Below are 7,047 nucleotides of genomic sequence, written 5' to 3'. Positions count from 1 at the left end.
GGTATAGGAGGACCGAATAGAGAAGGAACTGGGATGGGAATGTAAAATAAGATTGTTTTTAATTTTAAAAAAGAGGAAAAAGAAAATCACCTCTCTCTCTCTCTCTCTCTCTCTCTCTCTCTCTGTGTGTGTGTGTGTGTGTGTGTGCTGCTTGACCACCCTGAGTAAGTTCCTTATTTTTCCTTCTTACTGTATTCATCACAAATGATTGGGATATGATGCCAAGGACTTAGTGAATGCCTACAAAGGAACTCCTGACTCCATGTCCCAATATTCCCCGTTAAGCTCCCATCCTGTTAAGCCTGAGATAACCATGATAACCATGATGAATTTCTTCTGTGGCCATGAAATCTACTGACAGACAAACCTAAAGCTATCTGAATCTCAAAAGTCTCACTGGTAAAGTGAGTGGTCCTAAGGATTTCAGTTTGAATGTTTGGGCAAACATTTGTTTGCTTGTTTTGTTTCTGATAGTTTGTTAGGTGTTTTCAGACAGGGTCTCATTATCTAGCTCTAGCTGTCACTGTGTAGACCAGGGTGTCCTCAAACTCACAGAGATCCACCTGTTTCTGAGTCCTGGGTGCTGGGATTAAATGTGTATACTGCCACCAACACCAGCACCACCAGGCTCCAGTGTGGACTTTCCACATGTGCACTAAGCCTTTGTTGCCATCCTGCCTTCTGGCATTTCTGTCATGTGGTCTAAAGCCTTGCTCACTGCCCTAGAACAAAAACATCCCTGCCTGATTTCTACAGTACCTCTTTGCTTCATTAGTCTGTGATATAACTGGGCAAAGAGGAGCAGTAAGGAGACACAGTGGTCACTGCTTTTCTCACTGTGCTCTAGATATCCATTTAGACCTACTTTAGCCCACTTATTATCTTCTGTTAAAATGTCTGTCCTTTACTGTTACAATCTCACAGCAACTAATTTTAGTAAATTGTGTTTAAAATGCCAAGTAACGCTTGTCCTTCTGTGACAGATCAGAGGGACCCACCCACCTTTCACTCCAGCCCTGGGATACTAAGCCTCATTTATCATTGTTAAATAATGTTATGTATTGTTAAATGCTGGAACTCTAAGTGCTGTCTGAAATTTTTCTTGACTATATTGTAAATCTCTTTGAATATTGTTTGTGTGATTCTCAGACTCTGAAGACTGGACTTTGTCACAGGCTGTCTGTCTTCTTGTGCCTGTTGCTTTTAAGCAGTTCTAGTTTGGAAACCTACAGAAATGCCCTTGTTGTGGTCTGGTGGCTTGAAATAGTTCCCAGATGTCTGGAGCACAGTGCAGTGCAAAGATATATGCATGCCAGCTCCAGCTCCAGAAGGAACTCTACCGACTAGGATGACTTTAAATAGCTTTAAAAGCTTTTTGTTTTGGTTTGTATTTTGGCATCACAGCCCTGGGCATACACCTCAGAAGGCTCTGTAGCCATTTGACCCAGACTAGAGGGTGACCCATTCACCAGTAGATGTTCTTAAACCCATGCACATGCAGGCACCATTAAGTGATCTCAAAAGGATGTGAAAAGATACATGAAAATGGGAGGGAAAGGTGGCAGGAGGGACAGAAGGGAAATTTTATGGTAGGTATGATGGGATCAACTTATATTTACCTATGAGACAATAGAATGATAAAAATAGTTAAAGGCCCTGAAACCAAGTCTGATGATCTGTTTTTAATAAAATTCCGTGTGGAATTAGGAAAGATCCAGCTACAACAAGTTGTCACTCAACCACTACACATAGGGCATAAAATGTATCTGCATAGAGACACACACAGAGAAACAATTATATAAACCTCACTTAAAAAATTTAAAACATATTGGACAGTACATTAATTTATGAGCATACTATTGTGATTATGGAATGATCATTCACTGGAAACTTGTGCTTCAACAATATATAAGATTGCTAAAGACTTTCATTTTCCACAATCAGGTAAAATTAAATAAAATGGGTCTGCTTTGCACAAATACCCTTGGAAAACACATACAGGCTAAATTCGTTTTTTAAAATATAACATCTTATATAAATTTCATGAATAAATTTATTCATATAGCATCTCTACATGATGATATTCTTTAATTTAGATATGTGATATTTCATTTTTCACTCTATGAAATGTTTCTCTGTTAAAGAAATCTTTACATTAAACAACAATTGTAACATGCATAGGTACTGTTACTGATTCAGTTAATTTTCCACTTTAATTTAGTTCATTATAAAGGCATAAGTCAGGAAAAATTTCCAACTGTAACCATCAATAGGGTCAGCCAATAATGGGTATAAATCCTTGTCTGTGTAGACATAAACTTTGCTTTTTATGTTCAGCTAGATTTTAAAAGATGGTTTAATTGAAATGCCTTTAATCTAAGTGAGTATCTGACCATGAAGTATTTTCTCCGACACTAAAGCAAGATTAAAGACCATGGAAGAATAAGTGAACCCAGAGAAATATATGACTACAAAACAACTAGGTATTATCTTTAATTAAATAGCTGATACAAAAATATCCCTCTAGTAACATATGAAGAATATTCAAGAATATTGCCATCAAATATCACAAACTAATTATTTGTGGAAAGAGGGGATTGTAAGAAGATACAAGGGAATGAAGCCTTAACATACATTGCAGATACAGTTTCAGCCAGAGTTTTATGGTGGCATTCAAGTCAACTAGCTACAGTGACATAATAATTGTTGTTATAGCAACAGGAATGATCTAACAGTACACCAGCAGTGTCTGTTGGTAGCTACTCACTAAAGGGAATCAAAAGGAGAGACAGCAGAGAAGCTCTATGGACAGTGAAAGGTGCCCTGTAGCAGGGCCTAAAATCCTATAACCTGGATCGAGTATATAACTGGGTGATAAGAATGGGCCTGGCTAGGTAGAGTTTTAACGTTTGTCCATAAATTTCTTCATGTATTTGATACAAAACAGTGGTTCAAATGAATATTCTAGCTTGGGGATCTTGAACTTGGGCTTGGGTACGCATGAAAGTTCTGTTGGATATGTTTCCTTCACTGCCCAGTGCCATCTGTCTGTAGAGTGTGTGAATCCAGCAGAGCAGTTCTGACTGGTTCATTCCTAGACAAGGCCCCAGATTTGGGTATTGACACAGGGCTGAATGTTAAGCACCCAAAAGTCAATTGCTGAATGATGACAGATTTTCCTCTCTCTTTGAAAACTATTTTCAGGAAGAGGCCACAAGATGACGAGGAAGACAATCACCAAGCTCCTCGTTCAAAGAGGAATAAGAAGGACAAGGCCTCCCAGGACTCTCGTGCTGTAGAGGTATGAGCCACAGTCACACAGCTTCTCCATTTAACTGGTTGACGCTATGCAACATTCATTCCCAACTATACAATGGTAAAGAGAATCTTCCTAGATGCCCTCATGAAAGTCTCCACCTTGGCTGCAATGGTTTTGAGACAGCAGGATTTTAGGTGCTGTCATAAGCATGGATTTACCACACAGCACAATACAACACAACACAACAAAACACAGACAGGGCCAACAGAGAGGCTTTCCTGAGCACAGTCAGGAGGAATGGGCTTCCAGGAATTCCCCACCTTAAAAATGGAAAAAGAATGGAACCCCATCTTCTGTGGTTAGAACAGAGAGGCATGCTACTAGCTGCAAAGATCTTCTTGCTTTCTTCCTGAAAGCAAAGCAAAGGTTGTGTGAAGAGATTTGGGAAAGCTTTAGCGATGCTTGTGCTGAGGATCTGACATTTCAACTTCAAGAGTCTTAAGTTAAAAACCATAAAGTGGGTAAGGCAGCATGGTTTGAAAGGATGCATAACTCAGTGAGGAGGGGGCACTGTAAAGTTTTGCTGGACAAGGCTCACCAGGTAATGAGTAAGTATGGTTCACTTTAACCCACCTCGAGCAAGAGATACAGGGCTTGTCCACATGTGCCAATCCTCTAGGACACAAGCACAGGTAGGTTTGGTATAAAATGTGCATAGATCTCCCCGATTCAAGCAAGAAGTGTTCTTGACCCATGTAATTCTCTGTGGCCTGTGTTTCCATGGTTAGCATCTTTAGACCTTCACATGTAAATCTGCTGTCTGGATCACAGGTATGAGATATGGTAGTGCAAACATAAAGACTGAAAGCCTCTGTACCTGTCTGTCATCCTCATAAAGAACAAGGGCTTCACAGTGTTTTCCTGATGACTGGGTAAAGCAGGAAATAGAGAGTGCAAGGAGAGCATGAGGATTACTGGTACAGATCCCAGATTTACTCTGCTTTGATCATGTGGGAACCACTGCTCAAGCTCCAAGGAAAGCAGCAGGAAGACAAATGAGAAACATACATTAAGGGCCTCACACCTATTTAGGCTAGATGACTGTGCATCCCTGATTTTCCCCACCTGTTGGGACTATAGCTCTTTGTGACAGCACTGTTTCAAGCACTGTTAAGCTGTCTGCTGGAATGTTAGGCAACCTGTTCTATTTCTTTCTCGTGTTATCAGTTTGTGGTCTGTGCTGGTTAGTTTAGTAGTCAACCTGCCAGGACATGGAACCACCAGAGATGAGAATCTCTTTTTAATACTCTTGGAATTTTTAAACGGTGAGACTTTCTTCCCCAAATTCATCTTCTTGATGCTTTTATTCCATGGAATGCATGCATCTGGAAGGACATACCAAAAATAAGAGTTAAACTGTGTTGAGAATACAGGGATACCAAAGTAGGATTTGCATGGCAGGCGGGATGGCTCAGAATTTGCTGATAGTATCTTCTCTTTCAGAGGACCTGGACACCCATATTGAGGGGGTTCCATCCACCTGTAATTCCACTTAGAGAGTATGCATCACCCTATTCTGGTCTGTATAGGCACCTAAGTATCCATTGTGTACACAGCATGTACTCAGGAACACATAAATCAACCAAATTTTTGTTTGTCCATTTGTTATTTTTTTGTTTAAGAGAGAGGGTTTCACTGTGCAACCTAGCTGTCCTGGAACTCAGTTTGTACATCAGAGACCTGACTCCCTCTGACTTCCAATACTGCTAAAGGATTGGGCTTCCTGCATGAGTGGGCATTGTGAACAGACGTTTATGGAGGCAGTCAGAACATACTAAGAAGCATTCATTTCTCAAGGAAATTTTGAACAGTCTTGGAACTTTTTGGGTCTTATATGTTCTGGGAAAAGAACTTGTTTATGAAACAGGTGTAGGAAGATGGAAATATTTCTGTTATGAAGAGCTCTTTTGCCTGCCAAAGGGGCAGTCTGATCAAAAAGCAAACAATTCCCAGTTGGTTCTATATTATACATATCTCTAAATCATGGATTTCTCTTCAAGGTCATTCTCACAGCAAGACTGTTACTAAGTTATGACTTTGTAACTGGGAGGACTGTTGATAGGGTGCTGTGGGATGGGGAGGTAGACTGTCCTTGCAAATTTGTAGGACACTGAGCCCTCTCCTGAAGGTCTTTTTATAGCACTACAGTTCATTAAACTCGTTTTGATATCAGGAGGAACTGAGTCTCATAATCTATTTTCATTGGCATAATGGTAGCATCTGTGATTCAGTTACTTACAGCGGGAATCTCAGTTTTCTGTATACATCACTTTTAGATGAGTTTTAAAGTGAAGATAACCAGTCACAAGCTGAACAAGTATGTGGTGGTTTGAGTAAGAATGGCCCCGATAGGCTCATATATTGAAATGTTTGATCCTCAGTAGCTAAACCTGGTTTGAAGGATTAGGTTGTGTTGCCTTGTTGGAGGATGCCATTCCCAGTTAATAGTTCTCTCTCTCTCTCTCTCTCTCTCTCTCTCTCTCTCTCTCTCTCTCTCTCTCTCTCTCTCTCTCTCTCTCTCTCTCTCTCATCTCTCTCTCTCATGCCTAGGTCATGGTGTCCTCACAACAATAGAAAGTAACTATAACAAATACAATAGGAATGTTTTCCAACCAATGATCAGTGTTAATATTTATTAACGACACCTCAAAGTTTTAAAATGACTTGAGAAATGCAGACATCCCAAAGGAAATCAGGGACATCATTGTATATCTGCAAATACACGACTATGTCATCTTTGTTACCAGAAATGGTTCGGAGGTATCTATTTAGTTAATAGGTGTAGTATCCTTTAGATTAGTAGACTTTACCTCAGCCTTTCTTTTTTCCTTCTTTCTTTCCTCTTTTCTGCATGCCTGGCTGGCTGCCTGTCAGGCTTTGTGTCTTTTTGTTTTGGCAGGTTCTCCAGACACAGCAGAACTGGTTTGGAACACAGTAGGTAATCCAGCAGGGCCTCCAGATGCTCCTACCTTCCCTTATAAATATTTGTTACTGATTTCTGGTCGTTAATACTTAAGATGCTGAAGGGGTACAGCCATCAATGAACATTATTGTAATTAGGCCACTACACAAAAGAGGTGAAAGTTTTATAAGTCAACTAGAAATTAGAGACTGGTCATCTAAGGTTTTTTTCTTTCAATGACTCTTGTGGTCTGTTAGAATTTTTGTAAGTTCTCCTAGGCAAGGCAAACTCAGAAGATTCAAGTAAACATCACCCTGACTATGTTTCCAAAGATGACCATAACCTTGTCTTTGTGACCCTGCATCTTCCTCCTGGCTCTACAGGAGTGTTTCTTATCACCTGCTGTGCTGAGCTGGGATTTAAGCCAGGACTTTTCCTGTGTGCTAGGGAGTTCTCTTCCAGTGTCACCATATCCTCAGCCCCTTAATGTACTATATCCCCTCTTCATAAGATACTAATGTCTTCATGACACAAGAGTGTAAACCAAATATGCTTTCATTTGTGATGATAATTAGAAGGCACAGTGACAGCAGGTCCAGAGGATATGAGAAGGAATGTGGAGTAAGAAAGCCTGTGTTTGTACCCTCTCCCTGACATCCGAGAGACTGGCCTTTGGGCCCATCACACATCTCCATCATGGTCTGCAAAATGGGTGATATTAACTCAGCTAGAGCAATAACGCTGCTGTGAGGAGGAAATGACCTACCCAATGATTGGATTTGATGGACTGTGAAGCCTTTTGGAGAGTGTGATGCCAGTATTCTTA

Source organism: Mesocricetus auratus, unplaced genomic scaffold (assembly GCF_017639785.1).
Source record: "Mesocricetus auratus isolate SY011 unplaced genomic scaffold, BCM_Maur_2.0 Super-Scaffold_100003, whole genome shotgun sequence".
Classification (NCBI taxonomy): Eukaryota; Metazoa; Chordata; class Mammalia; order Rodentia; family Cricetidae; genus Mesocricetus; species Mesocricetus auratus.
The sequence above is the reverse complement of the archived record's forward strand: the minus strand, read 5'-3'. Positions refer to the sequence as shown.